This window comes from Heterocephalus glaber, unplaced genomic scaffold (assembly GCF_053883595.1).
Source record: "Heterocephalus glaber isolate CG9 unplaced genomic scaffold, H.glaber_assembly_v1.0 deba00001463, whole genome shotgun sequence".
NCBI classification, from domain to species: Eukaryota; Metazoa; Chordata; class Mammalia; order Rodentia; family Bathyergidae; genus Heterocephalus; species Heterocephalus glaber.
This window is the reverse complement of record NW_028258310.1, coordinates 18,863,968-18,882,262: the sequence shown is the minus strand read 5'-3', so window position 1 is coordinate 18,882,262 and position 18,295 is coordinate 18,863,968. Positions and strand designations below refer to the sequence as shown.

The 18,295-nt window shown below is 38.1% G+C and overlaps 1 protein-coding gene and 1 pseudogene across 2 annotated transcripts in view; one reads left to right on the top strand and one right to left on the bottom strand.

Annotated features, from left to right (window-relative positions):
- Diaph1 (diaphanous related formin 1) overlaps nt 1-18,295 on the bottom strand; it is a 106,522-nt gene that overhangs the window by 27,821 nt on the left and 60,406 nt on the right. The gene's annotated exons all lie outside the window — the stretch shown is intronic.
- On the top strand, nt 5,621-6,211 carry LOC106010160 (protein tyrosine phosphatase type IVA 1-like; annotated as a pseudogene).

The following is an 18,295-nucleotide window of genomic DNA, read 5'->3' as shown; positions in this document are numbered from 1 at the left end:
TAGTACAAGTATCACATCTTTTTCAGAACTGTCTTGGCCTCTAAATACTATACCCCTCTAAAAGAGACCAAAACTCTTTAAGGCAACACGTTTTAGAACATCTTAGAAACATGACTGATTTCAGATCTAGGTAAAAGAAAGGTGGAACAGTTTTTTTAATTGCCAGCAAGAAAAGAAGTGCTTAGGACTAACAGGATCATGTCAAAAGAACACAAAGTAAACTTGAAAGAATTTGTTTAAGCTATATTATTGGCCTAAAGACCAAAATGTATTATAAATTATACACTAAATTGAAAAGAAAATCCAGATAGACTTCCAAGTTTCCCTCTACCAAATGGCATGCCCTGTATAAACCTTCCCCCTTGAGAGTGGGTGGGCCTCACCTACTCAAGAAAGCCCTTTAAATGTGAGGTTATTTTTTTGGTACTGGGGATCGAACTTCGGTTCTTGTGCTTTTGAGGCAGGCGGCAGAACCACTGAGCTAAATCCCTGGCCCCTTTAAATGTGAGTTTGGAGGAAAGCATTAAAAGGAGTCAAGGAGGTTCAAAGCTGCAGCTGATATTCTCCTGCAGTCTTTGAAGAAGCTAACTGCTATGTCGTGTAAGAGGTTACAATAAATGCATATACAGTAATGCAGAAGATGGTGGCCTCTAGGAGCTGAAAGTAACTCTAATAGACAGCTAGTGAGAAAGCAGGGACTATGTCCTACAATTACAAGGAACTGAATTTAGCAAACACCCTATGCAGAACATTAAACTCCATGAACCAAGGTGGCTCACCTAGAATCTCGATTTCAGCCTGCTATGATCCTGAGCAGAAGATCCAGATAGCTCAGCTACTGGGCCCATGAAAACTATGAGATAACAAATTTGTTTGTTTTTTTTTTGACAGGGTCTTGCTATGTAGTTCAGGCTGGCCTTGAACTCACTATGTACTGCAGGCCTTGAACTCACGGCAATCTTCCTGCCTCAGCCTCCCAAAGGCTGGAACTACAGGCGTGTGCAACCATGCCTGGCCATGTTGTTTTAAAGTTTGCAATAAATTTTTATGCCCAATAGGAAATTATTCAAAACATAAAAAAACTGTTAAGTAGTTCTGATCAAAATTTAAAACCTGTGTTCTGTGACTCAATCTCTCAAGAAATGAAAAAACAAGGGGCAAAGGGGAGGGGGAAGTGGGAGGGGTAGGGGAAAGGAAAGAAGGGAATGGAATTAATATGAGAAAATGAAAAAATGGAAACAAAGTCTTTGTAAATAGGGAGGGGTGGAGGGGTTGAAGGGAGGACAGGGGAAGGGGGAAAAAAATAAAAACCAAGACAGTATGAAAAAAAAAAAGAGTATGTAAAGGTGCGTATCTCCAATGATGAATGTCATTATATTGTACACCTAAAATGTACCCAAAAAAGGATATACAAAAAAAGAAAAAAGAAAAGAAAAAACAAGCTACAGACTGGGAAAAAATATTTATAAAATGCCTGATAAAGAATCAATATCCAGGGAGCCAGGGATTTAGCTTAGTGGTTTTGCCGCCTGCTGCGCAAGCGCAAGGACTTGAGTTTGATCTCCCGTATCAAAAAAAAAAAAAAAAAAAAGAATCAATATCCAGAACATAAAAAATTATGACTCAATCATAAGAAAACAATCCAATTGTAAAGATAAGCAGATTTGGACAGACATTTCCCCAAAGAAAATAAAAACTGGAAAATAAGCATGGAGAAAGGACACTCCACATCAAATCATTAGGGAAAACATACTAGAAATTAAAACTAGTAATAGCTAATCCATTAAAATCATTAAGATTACAAAATAAAACCAACTGCTACATGCTGATGAGAAAGCACCTGCAACTTCCATACATTGCTGGTGGAAATGAACACTGATACAGCTACTCTGGAAAACAGTTTAGCAGTTCCTTATATAGTTAAACATACATTTACTGTACCATATGACCCAATAACTATATCCCTAGCTATTTTCCCAAGAAAAATAAAACATCTGATGTCTAGATAATGAAGAAAATGCTTCTATTAACTACTGAATATAATTGCTAAAACTACATATGAATCAGTAACGAACTGCTCAGCAAAAAAAAAGGAATGGAATATGAATGCAATAATATGGATCAATCTAAAATACATCATGCTAAATGAAACAATACAGACTCCAAAAGCTACTTGGTGTACAATTCAATTATATGACATTCTAGAAAAGACAAATGATAGAGATGGCAAATAGATCAGTAGTTTGTCACAGCCTGGAAGTGAAAGTAGGGTCTGATAAACAGATATGAGAGAACTTTTTAGGATCATGAAAATGTTCTCTATCTTCATTTTGGTGATTACATCATCACATTTGTCAAAATTCACAGGCTGTAACACATTTAAAAAGCTGGATTTTGCTCTACACAGTATAAATTATGCCTCAGAAAACCTAGTTAAAAAATTGTATCCTTGGGCTGGGGATTTAGCTTAGTGGTTCCAGTGCCTACCTTGCAAGCACAAGGTCCCGAGTTCAGTCCCCAGTAACCCCCCAAAAATTGTATCCTCAAAGTCAATGAAATACAGTAGTATAAAGTTACAGTAATTGTAACAGTGACACTGTGAGAATATATCAAGTGAATAAAGAAATATAAGACACTTCAGAAATAAATATGATATACTTAGTATATGCTAAAATACCAATTCAGATCCATGAAAAGGGAAGATCTAATCCAGGGACCAATAAACTTTACTAAGTGATCAAATGGCAAATATTTTAGGCTTTGTGAACTATTTAGTTCCTATGGTACCTACTTAACTATGCTAGTGATGAATGAAATGAAAGTAGTCATTCAGAATTCTTACTGATTAGTTATTCAGAAGAATCAAATGGGCATGGCTATGTTCCAATACAACTTTATTTAAAAAGCAGGCTAGCTTTCTGGGTGTCGTTTGCTGACACCCAGTCTAATCATTAAATGTTGGAATAACTGGCTCTAAGTCTTAAAAGAAACAATTTTATGTTGTTCATAAAAATAAATTCCAGATAAACATCTAGATATAAAAACATAATTTTGAATAAATAATACCCTAAGTATAACACAAAATCAAAAGGGTATAAATTAAATAACTGATTTAAGTAAAAATTTTAAATTTCTCAATGTAGCAAAAATTATATGATTTTCATATGAAAAGAAATGAGAACTTCTGTTTCCAGAAATGGGGCCAACTTTCCATGAAAAAATATCTAAAATGCCAGTGTAATATTTAGAAAAGCACCTTGAACATGTGGAACTGACAACACAGTAGAGAATGGCCTCAGAGAGGTTAAGCAAGATCATGCAGCCCTGTTCCAACACCAATTTGATGGCTTTGTGGGGCAAGGATGGCTGAAGTTGGGCCAGTTTTTGCCTGAAGTGACGTGTCTCAGATGAGACTCTCCTCATTAAGCTGGCAGCACAAAAGGCTACATCCTCAAGAGTGAACTTGAACACAGACTTGCAGTTGGAAGCCCTAGGAAGACTGTACTCTAGGAGCACCATGAAGCAGATGTTGCAAAATGAGAGACAGGCCTCAACACAGCTTAATTTCTGAGTCAGTCAAGGTGATCTGCCCTACTATCTGTCTACAATGAAAAGTATTAACCTCTCTTCAGAGAAAGATAAAAATCATCTGGAGTCTCAATAATTATGTGGCATGCCAAAAGGTAAGATCCTTAGCCCAAATTCAAGGGAAAAAACAATAGACACACTACAACCCAGACACATAAGGACTTTTTTTTTTTTGGTACTGGGGATCGAACTCGGGACCTTGCACTTGCGAGGCAGGCGCTGGAACCACTGAGCTAAATCCCCAGCCCCAATATGCATGCAGTTATTTTTGTTTTGTTTTTTGTTTTTTTGGTACTGGGGATCGAACTCGGGTCCTTGTGCTTGTGGAAGCGGTTGGTGGAACCACTGAGCTAAATCCCTGGCCCACATAAGGACTTTAAAACAAAAATCAATTAAAGATGGAGAAGTTCACCAGACTAGAATTATTTAAAAGAAAAAAATTAATGAACATTTTACAACTAAAAAAATAACTGAAATTAAGATCTCAATAGGGGTTGGGGATTTAGCTCAGTGGTTCTGCTGCCTGCCTTGCAAGTGCAAGGTCCCAAGTTCGATCCCTGGTACCCCCCCCCCACCAAAAAAAGAGCTCTTTAGATGTATTTAAGAGGAGATACAAGAGAAGTCCATGAACTGGAAGAGGATTAAAAAGATCAAACTACAGAGATAAAGAAAACTGGAAAGAACAAAAGGATGTAAGGGACATGTGAGACACTGTGAAAATGTGTCCAATACACATGTAACAGGAGGCCCAGAAAGAGAAGGAAGCATTGGACAGAAATAGCATTTATTGATAAAATATCTGGGCCTTCTCCAAAAGCGATGAAAGACTTCACTACATAGAATGACGATCAGACAAACCCAATAATAAGGGGGGGGGGGATCTACACCATGGCATTATCATAGTAAAATTGCTAAAAGTCAGAGTTAAAAAGAAATTCTCAAAGTAGCAGGGGGTGGAACATTTTTTTATCTCTAACAGTGGAGTTCTAAAAAAGAAAGAATGAAAAATGAAAAACAGCTTTCACAAATAGAGATGAAATAAAAATATATCCAGTCAGACACTACAGGAATCATTACCTGCAGTCTTAAACTAACAAATAAGCTAACAGGAGTATTTATTTAAGCAGAAGAAAAAAGTTATCCCAAAAGAAATTAAGAAATGCAAACAGGAAGAGAAACCAGCAGAAAGATATTATTAAGTGAATATTAGTATTATAAAATACTAAAAATATTTGTGGAAATTAAAACATGTATAGTAAAACTCAAAAAGAGTATACAGTAAATAGATTTAAAGTATTATAAAGTTCTAGTATCACCTAGGAAACAGTAAAAATTATAATTTGTATTAGTGTGTAAGAAGTCAAGAATGCAAGGGCTGGAGATTTAGCTCAGTGGTTCAGCTGCCTGGCCCCCAAGTGCAAGGATCTGAGTTCGATCCCCAGTACCCCCTCCAAAAAATCTATTTTATAAGGGCTCTGATTTGGATGGGGTAAACCTTATTATACGTCTTTTTCACTGCCTCAGTACATATTACTGGAATGAAGAATTGATGCTTTTTTTGTGTGTGTGTGTGTCAGGGTCTCACTATGTAGTTCAGGCTGACCTCAAATTCACTACGTATCCCAGGCTGGTCTTGAACTCATGTAAATCCTCCTACCTCAGGCTCCTGAGTGCTGGTATTACAGGTGTGTGCCACCATGCTTGGATAGAATTGATGCTTTTTATTAGGAAGTTCATTTCATTTCCTAGTACTCCCAACTTCATACTCAAAGCCCTGAGAATTTCAGATGGAATATACTGAAGTGGACTTCAGGGTTGTTGTTTTTTTTTAATCATTTCTATATTCAATTTAAAAATTCTTTCATAACCTATTAAGTGTTTTTTAATAAATTAACATGGCTTGAATGAACCACCCAGCTCCTGTGGAAGTCACATACAAGAACATGAGGGGGCTGGGGATTTAGCTCAATGGCACCGCACCTGCCTTGCAAGTGCAAGGTCCTGAGTTCGATTCCCGGTACCACAAACAAACATGAGATTCCTTATTACACACAACCCAACCAATGTCACCTTAAATACATTTATAGAGGAACTTAATTTATGAAATTACCACAATAGTAAGTATGTAAACTTATGACAGTACTCTTGGGGAGAAAGAAGGCATTCACTTTCTCAATTAACCTTCTGAAAATGGTGCACATGATCCAACCAGATTGTTGATGACTGGTTAAGTTTTGTAAAATTAAGTTTTGTGAAGGGTCTGCTTGTTACATTGCTGTCCCTTGTGAAGCAGGCTTTGGGAAAGTTCAAGTGCTTGTTGCCCTAGCATTAATTGAAGCTGGAATGAAATACAAAGACCTAGTACAATTCATAAAACAAAAGTGACATGAACTTTTTAACAAGAAACTTTTGTTTTTAGAGAAATATCATCCTGGGCTGGGGATTTAGCTCAGTGGTTCTGCCGCCTGCCTCACAAGCTCAAGGTCCCAAGTTTGATCCCCGGTACCAAAAAAAAAAAAAAAAAAAAAAAAATTTTGTCCTAAAATGTGGCTGCACTTCCAAGACTCCAACGGTAATAGAAACAATTGTTTTGTTCAATGAACTGGGGTGCCTGATGCTACTGCCTTAGAAGTGGCACTTGAGACAGGTTCTAATTTGTTATACACATTAGCCAACAAGTTGGCTTAGTGAATAAGTCTAATGAAGCCTCCATAGGAGTAAAGAAAAGGCTACAAGCTTGACAGAATTGCAACTTTATCATCTATCTGTTTGGACACTTAGCAAAAGATTTTTGCTGTTCAGCATTTAAAACATGCCTGATTTATATCAAATGACCTTTCCTGAAATCATGAAGTACTGAATGATGTCTTTAAATCTATTCCTGTGCCAGAATTTTATCAAATATGAAGAAATTTAGAAAGATTAGGTGGCAAAACACTCAGCACAATACTTGCATATTTTTACTATCTCACAGAATGAAAATTTCAGGAAGGAAGGTCAGTCTAGACCAGTGGTGGTGAACCTATGGCATGCATGTTATTAAGACAAAAGATATTAATGTATGAGTTGTTTAATTCTTATAAAAACATTTCTGGTATTCCTATATTTTTTCCCATTCTTATCAGAAGTTGTTTATCAACTTACTTTTTGAAGTATGATTTCTTCCATTCTTTCCTAATGGGTTTCTGAGGATGAATTCAGTAGACATCTAATATTTTATATATGCCTTTTGAAATTTGTGACTTAATATTCATATACTTGACAATTTATTAAGTAATTAATAAAATAGTGACTTGTATTAATGTTAGCTCAACCATAAATTTATACCGCTTGGGATGTGTGATTATAGTTTTATGGGAAAATAATTTGTCAGTGTTCACCAGCTTGCAAAAACTTAAGTGTCAGAGCTTAAAAATCTAAATAAATAATGACGTTTTAAAAAAAAGAATATTACTGTGAAAATTGGCAAAATTTGAAGAAAGTCTGAAGATTAAGTAATGGTATTACATTTATGTCAATTTACTAATTTAATGAACCTGTTATTAGGAAATGGACACTGAAAGGTTAGAAAAAAGCTGTTAGTACATGCCTGTAATCCCAGCACTTAGAAGGCTGAGCCAGGAGGACTGCCATGGGTTTGAAGCCAGCCTGGGCTACATAGTAAACTCAAGGTCAGCCTCCTGGACTACATAGTGAGACCTTGTCACAAGAACAGAAAGAAGGAAGGCGAAGGGGAAAGGGGAGGGGAGGGAAAGAGGAAGGGAAAAAGGAAGGGAAAGAGGAAGGGAAAGAGGGAGGGAAGAGCAGAACACAGCAGGCAAGGAGTTTCATGGCTGTAACTTAACCTCCAATGATTCATAAAAGAATACAGGCCAAGAGAAAGAGAAGAGAGAGAGGGAGAGAGAGGAGAGAAAAAGAAGACAAATATAAAATATCAATATTTTAGAAATGTCGTGAAATAAAACAAAAAAATTTTATACTATTCTCACAACTTTTCTAGGTCTGAAATTCTATGAAACAAGTTTTAGATATATAAAGCAAACAACAACAAAACTCTTCACAGAACTACAATGCCAAATCTATCAAATGAGATACTTTACTTTTCTTAGTAACCAATAATCAAAAAGTAAGGTAACAAGAAATTTAAACAATACAATCACCAAAGAGACACTAATGGAGACATACAGACTACTTCACACAACTGAAGAACATATATATACTCTTCAAGTGCACACAGAAAATTTACAATACTGAAAACCAAACTACCATTTTCTAAAGACTGAAATCACTAGAGCACTGACCATAATGCAATAACTAGCTAGAAATACAAAAGAATCCTGGAAATTCCAAAGATAAACTAATGGTCCTCCAAATATGTCTACAACCTGACTCCTGGAACCTGTTAATAATAACCTTACATAGCAAGGGACTTTGTAGGTATAAGTTAAGGATCTTGAGACCAGAGGACTTTTTTGGATTAGGCAGATAGGCCCATTATAAAAGGATTACTATAAGAGGGAGACAGAGGAGTAGAGTCAGAAAGATATGATGAGGAAAGCAGAGGTCAGAGAGAGAAATTTGAAGATGCTATGCTGCCGTCTGTAAATATGCAAGGGGCTATGAGCTAAGAAATACCTGCAGCCTCTAGAAGCTGGGAAAGTCAAGGAAACATTTCCCCTATTGCCCCCAGAAGGAACATAATCCTGCCAACACTTTGATTTTAGCAGTTGTGTCCTCCAGAACAGAAAGACAGTAAATTCCTTTAGAAGTAAAAGACAATAAATTTGGATTGTTTTAGTCACTAAATTTTTGATAATTTGTTATTATGGTAGCAGGAACCAAAGGCACTTCATATTTGTGGAAATTAAGCACTTCGAAGTAATGCACCGAAAGCAAATTATAATGGAAACAAAATGTACTTGACTAAATTATAATAAAAACACTCTTTTAAACCCGAGTTCAATCCCTGGTACCAAAAAAAAAACCACTGTTTTGGGCTGAATTGTTTCCTCTCCTTCATATGATGAAGACCTCAAACCTCAGAATGTGATTGTATTTGTAGACGGCATCTCTAAGTCAAAATTAGCCATCAAGGTAGTCCCTAATCCAATCTGACTGCTGTCTTTACAAAAACAGGAAATAACTAACTGTGTGAGGACATCATGAAAATGTGGACATCTAGAGCTGGGGATTTAGCTCAGTGGTGCTATGTCTGCCTCGCAAGCACAAGGTCCCAAGTTCGATCCCGGAACTGAGATGTGACCATCTGAAAGCCAAGAAGAAAGGCTTCTGAAGAGATTAAATCTTCAAACATCTTGTACAAAATTTTTAGCCTCTAGAAATGTGAGAAATCAGTTTCCGTAGTTTAGGCTGTCCAGTCTGTAGTACACACAGTTATGGCAGCACTGGCAAACTGATATATTTTGTAATGGTTTAAATACGAAGTATCCCCAAAGACTCATGTATTGATGGCACTAACCTCATCATCTATTGATGAATTCATAGTTGAATGGGCTATTTGAAGGTGGGGCCTAGTTAGAGGAACTGTGGGGTGCTTTTGAAGACTATATCTTTTCTCTGGCTTTCTTTTCTCTTTCTGTGCTTCCTGGCTGCCATCAAGTGAGTAACTTTTCTCTACCATGCCCTTCTACCACGATGTTTCTGGCTCACAGGCCTAAAGCAAATGGAGATGGCTGACCACGGACTGAAACCATGAACCCAAATAAACCTTTTCCAACTTTAGTTGTGGATGTCAGCTATTTGTCCCACCAACAAAAAGCTAACAAAATTGCCACCCAGAATGAGGTCACTGAGGTAGGAGGGTTGCTGTGAGTTCAAGCTCAGCTTGAGCTACATAGTGAGTTCAAGGACGTTCTGAACTACACAGTGAGACCCAGTCTGAAACTGTGCCCCACCCACCCACCCAAAAAAATGAGGTCATGGCTGTGACTATAGCTGACTGTATGCTTCAACTGCTTTGTGGGAGGAGACTGGAGGTGGGGCCCAGTGAAGCTCTAGAATGCCACTGGTTGGGCTTAATGGATGATTCTGGTAGAGGTTCAGAAGACCAGAAAGTTGACAGTTATAAGAAGAGAAAAGACTACACTCATCGTGGGAGTGAGGACTCTGGAAATTGCACTAGAAGCAATGCATGTTACCTTCTGGCAACGAATTTGTCCACATCTGACTCTGTGGAAGGCTAAGCTTTAAGGTAATGGGCTAGTTTATGTGGTGGAGGAAATTTCAAGGCAGCACAGCATTCAGGTGGTGGTATGGGTATTGTTGGCTGCTTTTAGTGAGATCTACAGTGAGAATCAGAGGAATAAAATATAAAGATTTGAAAAACTTACAGTTTGGTCAAAAAAGAAGGCCAAGGATATCTACCAAAAGCTGAAGGTAAAAATCATATATAATGCTAAAATCTTCCCTCTGAGATTAGAGGCAAGAGGATATTCATTTTTATCAGCTTTATTCAACAACATTGGAGACCTTAGCCCGCACAGTAAAGCAAAAAGAAATAAAAATTCTAAAGATTAGAAAGGAAGAAATAACTTTCTCGTTATTTGAAAACTGTAATTGTCAACATAAAAACTCTGAGAAAATCTAAATTACAAGCTAACAATGAAATTAACCAATTATATAAAGCCAGGGATGGGGCCAGGGATTTAGCTCAGTGGTTCCACCGCCTGCCTTGCAAGGGCAAGGTTCCAAGTTCGATCCCCAGTACCAAAAAAAAGCCAGGGATGTAGCTCAGTGGTAGGTGTGTTTGCCTTGCCTACACAAGGTCCTATATTCAATCCCTAACATCATAAAAAATAAGTGCAGTGGTACCTCAGTTTACGAACTTAATTCTTTCTACCGGTAGAAAACTGAACTGGAGAACTGAATCAAATTTCCCCACAAGGTCAACACTGAATCTAACCATTGGAATTTGATTCATTCAGTTTGATTTGGAGCAACTACAAGGAAGTATGGACAAATTAAGAGTTTGATTTGTTAATGTAGTGTGGTGTCACTATGTTTAAAAATTTTAAACTGATACCCACCACAAAACTGAGAAAGACAGGACAGGCAAGGCCCAGGCATCCCCTATTAAACTTTCATACCCTTGGACAGGTAGCCCTGGTTCAGCTTTGACACTGGATAACCAACAATAGACAGTCACACAATGTAGACCCATACAATGCTCCCATTTGCAGCCTTCCAAGCCCTGTTACAGGAACAAAGCATTAATTCAGCATGTGAATATTACAGCCCTTAACATAAAACCCTGCCAAGGTTTAGAGGTTTCAGCCCCCATTTTAACCAGGACAAGAATGTGAAGCCCAGAACAAAGCCCTCATGCCATATCTTACACTATAAAATGATACCAAGATGAGTAATTTCGGTTTATAGAATTGTATGAAATCCCTAAGGACAAAACCAGAGGTGAATACAGATAGCAGCTCAGCAAAAAGGAGAGGAAAGTCTTACTTGCAATGGCTGATGGCACAGACAAAAGGAGAAGGGAAACTCTCATCACCTAACTATCTCTTTGGTTAAAGTATGTGGCAGTACAGGGTCCATTTTTCCACCTACTGCAACACTGACCTCTTTAGTTGATTCTAAGACCTTTGTTAGTGGGAACTAAAGGTTCCAAAGAAGACGTGGGCCCAATCTAGTCTCCAAAGACCAGACTTTACAAGTGCCCTGCCAGTCTTACCAAGAAGTCAGACCCTGCAACTTCCTTTCTATAATGTGTGGTCTTCCTTAAACCAAGGGAATAGACTACCTACTGTGGTTGCTGAAGTCACAGTCACCTATCCATTTCAGAATGGGAGAAAGAGCATTAACCATGAGGTTTCATCTCATCATCTGCCTCTAAATCAGTCTCACATATCTCTATAAAGGACATGGGAAGAAATGGGCATGTAGCCCTGAACCATGAAAGAATTTTCACCACACACCCTCATACTAACACAACACTGTTCTCTCTTTCTACAAAATAGTCCGTGAAGCACTGTTAATTCATTAGGTCTAATCAGGAAGTAAGGCTGCTATTTAAGCTTAAAAAAAAAAGGGGGAGAAGAAGCTGAGGCTATGGAATCATCCTAGGGATAGAGCTCTTAAACAATCAATAAAAGAACTACCCCAAAGCTTAAAAGGGCTCCTTTAATTCCTAGGAAAGGGCCCACTTCTGTGACCATGTACTCTGTAGAGAGCAGTGTGTAAACTTAAGACTTCTGAGGAACAGGCTATTTGTTAGGAAAAAAATAAAAGTCCAATCCTTGTCTCCCTGCAGGCTGCACAGCACTGTTGCTTGTGTCCTCTCTAATAGCCTCCTCTGGGGGAGATCCTAAAGTGGGAAGCTCTGCTCTACGAAAAAGTGAATTCTGACTCTGTACCTCCCCAGTCCCAACCTGAGAGTCTCCCGCCTTTCTTAAGTCTTAAAAAAGCCATGTTGGGCCAGGGATTTAGATCAGTGGTTCTGTTGCTTGCCTTGCAAGCGCAAGGACCCGAGTTCGATCCCTGGTACCAAAAACAAAACAAAACAAAACAAAACAAAAGCCATATTAAGAAACAGGGAGGAGGGCCAGGGATTTAGCTCAGTGGTTCTGCCGCCGGCCTTGCAAGCAAAGAGTACTGAGTTCAATTCCTGATACCAAAAAAATTTAAAAAAAGAAAAGAAATAGGGAGGAAGGCTCTGTACAGATGGGTAAGGGATCTGGGGAAGGAAGGAGAGAGGAGGGGGAGTGAAAATGATCAAGGTATGATATGTATATGTATCAAGCCCCCAAGCTGAATATAATCATTACTTGGTTCTGATTCAAATGAATTTAAAAAAAACACTAAAAGATAATTTGGAAAATTTAAACACTACATATCTGATGACATTAAAGAATTTTTATGTGATAATGGTAATGTAATCATCTTTTTAAAAAAGTGTTTCTGACACACATTCTAAACTACTTAATGATCAAATGATAGGATCAACTAGAACACATTTAATAACAAATGACAAGAAGGTTGATGCAGGTATGTGAAACAAGATTGTTCATTAGTTGATAAGCCTTTAAACTGGGTGACAGACACAGGTGCCTGAAGAGTTCTCTTTGCACGGGGTGTGTACCCATGTATTGCTTGAGTGTGTGAGTGTGTGTGTGTGTGTGTGTGTGTGTGTTTGCGCACGTGCGTCGTCATCAGGGCATTTGATTTTTCCCAGAAAACTGAGTAAAAAGGGTGTTTTTCTTTTTCTTTCGGGGTCTATTTTTTTTAAACCTGATCCTATGATTAAGAATAATACCCTAACCATTGCTGTAGGGAAAACACCTAAACTCAGGCTGAGCCTAAAGGAGAAAGAGATGTACTGCCTGCTGTCTCCAAAGCTAGCACTCTGCCATTGTTAGCAGGCATCCAGGAGGCAAATACCACTTTGCTCTTTGCTCAACTGGCAGGGACTTGCAGCATCGATTGCTCAGGATGCAGGCAGCCTGCAGCAATATAGGTCCCTGGTGAGCCACTGCTGAGTAAAGGAGGCTGGCATAGCTATAGCCTTGCCTTCCTGTCTCATTCCCTCCCCCAACCAGACCCCTCCTTTGCCTAAACCTTTTTTTTCTGCGTCACAAACACAAAATGGAGTTAGCTGAGAGCAAAAACAATCTGTCTAAAATGGCTGAATGCAGTAGAAGTGCCAGGCAGTAGTGAAGGGAAAGGGCACCCCCTGCTGCCCATCACTGGGACCCCCATCTTCCCATTCCCATTCTCATTCTCTCTATACTGTATATATATATTTGAAATTAGTGAATGTTAGTAATATAGAATTGTGATGTCTGTTTTGGGAAACTAGTACACGCACATAACATATCTTAATCATTTTCAATCCTTTTCTGTATGTCAAAAGAAGCAGTCCTAACAGTCCAGGTCAAGTTTGTCATAATCCTTGATACCTACATTGAACTCTAAATTTCAGGGAGTAGATATTAAAGCACAAGAAAGAAAAGTAAGTTCAGTCTCTGAAGACAGAGTCAATGTACAAAGCAAAGCCCTGAGTCCCAGTTACTGTTTATGATTACATTACAATTAGTAACCATTTCCAAGAGCTCCCAGAACGGAAAGGAGTCCTTCTATAGCATGGCATCTGCCAACTTCAGTAATGTACTAATGGACCGGGGAGTCCCATAGCTATATCCATCACTTCCCCAGGAATTCCTGTTGCAGGGTTCTCTCAATGAAAATGACAAACAGGAAATGGAGGAGTAGGGAGGTACCCAACATCCTGGAAACAGTTCTTGAGAATGCAGGTGGGATTAAGTGGGATAGAAAAACTGAAAATACTATTGAGAACACAGACCAGCTGAAAAGTCACTTATATTCACAGGGCCTGAAGACTTCAAGCTATAAAGCAACTCCACCCAACCTTAATCTTCACTGGCTCACTCAGGACCAAATCACAACTCGGTCAGCCCTATTCTACAGGGAACACCCTCCATAATCTTAATGCTACATCTCCCTTGAGTAAGTCAAATGCCTTATGACTAAAAGAGAAAGGTGGAAAAAGTAGAACTATCTTGAAAAATCAGCAGATCTGAGTCACTGATAGTTCTACTATTTAAATATGCTGTTTACAGAATACTCCTAAAGTGAGATAATGGTAGTATATACAGCATTGTGAGCACAGACTCAATGAAGTAAGTTAAAAATAAAAAGTCAGGTGCAGCTGGGGGAGTAGCTCAGTGGTAGAGTGCTTTTCCAGCATGTGTGAGGCCCTGGGTTTGATCCCAGCACTACCAAAAATTAAAAATCTTAAAAAGCTAGGTGAACATTGATAACACTATAGTTCTCTCTCAAAAATAAGGTATTTGTGGAAGAAACTTGATTTCCAAGGCATATTTGAAAAATCAAAATACTTTATAATATCCCTAGGAAATAACAAATTTTTTGTGAGGGTAACATAGGTATGAAATGAACAAGTCTAACTAACATATAATAAAGCCATGTCTGTTAAGCTCTATCTGAATTCTGATTTGGTGAAGAAAAATCAAGATTAAATCCCTTAATCTATATGTTGCTTTTCATATGATTTTTTTCCCCCTTGAAATGTATTTTTTAAAAAATCTGGACAAGTGGTTTCGCTGCCTGCTGCACAAGCGCAAGGACCTGAGTTTGATCCCTGGCACCAAAAAAAAAAAAATCAGGACTAGCTGATCACTGGTGGAAAAGAAGGGACACTGGCTTAGTGCCCTAATGGTCTCCAGAGGCAGGGGATCTCAGGATTCTCAGGACCTGAATTGATATGACAAATTATCCATGTAGAGGATTTCTGGTTTATATTTCTCATAACTGTAATTTACATGAGGGGAAATTTCAGCTTTTTAAAGCCAACTGTAAGAATATTCTATTGGAGGGAAAAATCAGACAACATTCCAAGAACAGCAGTTATCCCTGCTCAGACGTAACCAGATTCCCATCACTGACCTCTTGGCCAAAACATATCCATCATTTGCTAAATGCCACCAAAACAGACTGTCATAGATGTTTAAGCTATAAGGAGGGATGGGACAAACTGGCAGAAATGGATAAACATAAAGCACAAGAACAAAACCAAGCAGAACTTTAAAGTTTTAAGAACCAGAAAGTTAGGAAGAAGGGGAAGATGGAAGTCTGAAAGGGTAACTAAGAAGCAGTTTTTAAAATCCGGATGCTTTATCATGTTTTCGGTTATTCAGACACCACAGTATAGTCACTGATGTTCTCACAGATACTTTCCCAGCACACCTAGGATGGTGACTCAGTTAGGTAGTGCTAAGAAGAGATCTGTTTCTGAAATGTGAGTGGATAGGCACAAGAAAGACAAGCACAACCCTAAGCAGGGACTTGGGTGTGTCAGCAAAGGGACACGATTACACAAAAGAAGGGTCTAGGTACAAAGTTCTTTTTATTTCTCAAAAAATATTCTATTATGGGAAAAATTAAAACATCCAAAATCAGAATAAGACAATAAATTTGCCTGTATCCATTACTCTGCTTCAATAATCATCAATTCATGGTTAATTTTGTTTCACTTATGGCTCTACCCACTTCTAAATCCCAAACATTATATAATACTCCCGATATCTTTTAATGGTTCTTTGAAGACCCATAATATCATTATCACATTCATTTTCAGTTATCTCAAATGTCAAGTATTTTATACAGTTTGTCTGAATCAGGATCTAAATGTTGTTTATATACAGCACTGGCTGACATATTTTTAAATTCTCCCCTTATCTATACGTTGCCTTCCACATGATTTTTGTCCCAGAAATTTTTTTTTTTTTTTTTTTAAACCAGGACACACTGATCATTGGTGAAAAGCAAGGACACTGGCACAGCAAACTCCGGTCTCCAGAGGCAGGCATCTCTGGATTCTCAGAATCTGCTGCCTTTTTGCCATTCTCATTCACCAAGATTCTGAGCTCTGCTGATCTCAGCTATGGCACAGTAATCACTTGCTATGAGATCTTAGTAACCCAAAGGATATATTTCTCAGTTATAAAATTAGGTTAATACTAAGGCACTATAAAAATGTTTTAAGAATTAGAAATAATAGCTGATGAGCCACATCGTAAATCCAGTCTTAAACAGGCATGCATGAATAAAACAGAATGAGGAAGGCAAGTACCATCATATTTTTTAAGGCACTCTAGAGCCATTTTCATCACTGCTGTCTCACCCACACTCACCTAAACACTGAGTAAACTGCAGATTTCTAAACCATCCCTGTAACAAAGGTTTCTAGAAATACCCTCCATTTTATTCAGGGTCAGGCAAAGGAAGTTACAAGGTAAGAGCAAAAACAAAGAGAACAGATGGAATAAGCACCCAGCCCCCAGCCTGAGTCTGCAGAGACAGCTGCTGGTTTTCGTCACACTGCTGTTTTTTTCCCTTCTTTGTTCCAGAGGTGGAAGCCAGGAAAAGGGTGGGGAAGAGGGGGGAGAAAGGGTGGAGAAGAGGGCAGGACTACATTACAGTTACTGAAAGTCACCTGATCCTCTCCTCCAATCGCTAGTCTCTGACCTCACAATCTGGAACCTCAGCCAAAATAGCTCAACTGCGCTCACCCCGTGGCTGAAAAGAAAAATGCAAGCAGAATAGGAAAATGGGGGCATTCTTCTTGGAAGAATTTTTGCAATTTTCTTGCAAAGAGAAATGTAAATATATATACATACACCTAATAAAATGGATTGGAAAGAAGAAATCAGGTACTCTTAGAAAAGAATTGGAATTACTGTAGGATTAGGAGGGAAGAATGGTTCCATGCCACCTTGCAGAAATGGGGCTGTCAATGTCCTTTTGTGGGGCTTACAAGAACATATATTTTTATATTGGAATTTCATTTCTCTTACAGTAGGTTAGGATCACAATAGCAAAACTGAAGGAAAAAATCTATCAATCTAACAAAATGTTATAGTATTCTGGCATATGCTCTTCTAACTTTTTACTTTTGTATTCCTTTTTCTGTAAAACACAATTGTACCAAGAGTGTTCATAATTTGTTCCTGCTTTCCCTACCAAACATCGTATCATGAATAATCATTTACATTTCTCCACTGATGATGGGCAAGAGTTCTAAAACAAGACAGTTACAGGATACTAAGTTCTAGAGCAATTAATCCCCAGAACAAAAACTGTGATGAAAGGAAGAAAAAATGAAGTATGCTACCCTTTTCTTTTGAGGCCATACTCCTTTGGGGTAAAATATGTCCCCATTTTAGTAATACAAACCTTGGTCACTGCTTGAGTATGGTGCTCCAATGATGGAGCTAGATCTGGAAGGCCCTGCAAAAAACTTTTCAAGTCTCTCTTCTCCGCACCGTAATAGCTGTAAGTCTGTAATATGAGCTGCTGTATTTTAATAAAATTGGTGTGGCCAACTTTTTTTTTTTTTTTTGGTACCGGGGAATGAACTCAGGACCTTTCACTTGCAAGGTGGGCGTGGTGCTACTGAGCTAAATCCCTGACCCCTAACTCTCCAGCTTAACATCACGTAAGAGTTTGCAGAGAGAACAAAAGGACATGTATGCAAGCTAAGACACATCAGAGAAAGTGGGACCATGTGGCTATTATTTCAAAAAAGGACAGATTATTTCATCACTGTATTTTTGTTTTAATTTTGTGTTTATTATAAAAGTAATGCATGCTTTTCATAAATTTACATTTTTTAAAAACAAGGAGTATTGGGCCGGGGATTTAGCTCAGTGGTTTCGCTGCCTGCTGTGCAAGCACAAGGACCCGAGTTCAATCCCCAGTACCAAAAAAAAAACAACAAAAAAAAACAAGGAGTATCTTTACATGAAGAATCTTCAGGATACAGAAGCAAAATACAGAACAATACAAATAGTATGTGATCTTTTGGGAGAACAAGAATCTGAATTAGTATTTGTTTATAACTGCATTTTTTTAAAACCATGAAAGGATAATTAAACTAATAAAAGTGGGTATCTCTAAAGGATGGGGGAGGAAGAAGGATGGATTGGACAAATAGTAGGGTAGGAATGAGATTTTTTTTTAATACTGTCTTGACTACTGAACTACCTGGACCACAGATAAACAAAACATTATAGAGAAGCAAAATGAAAAGCCCTAGAAAAAACAATGTGTGATGGAGACATACTTAGTACTCCTTGCTGGGAGATTTGTCCAATATCAGCAAAAAAGTCATTTCAGATCAAACAATTCCCAAAGGGTG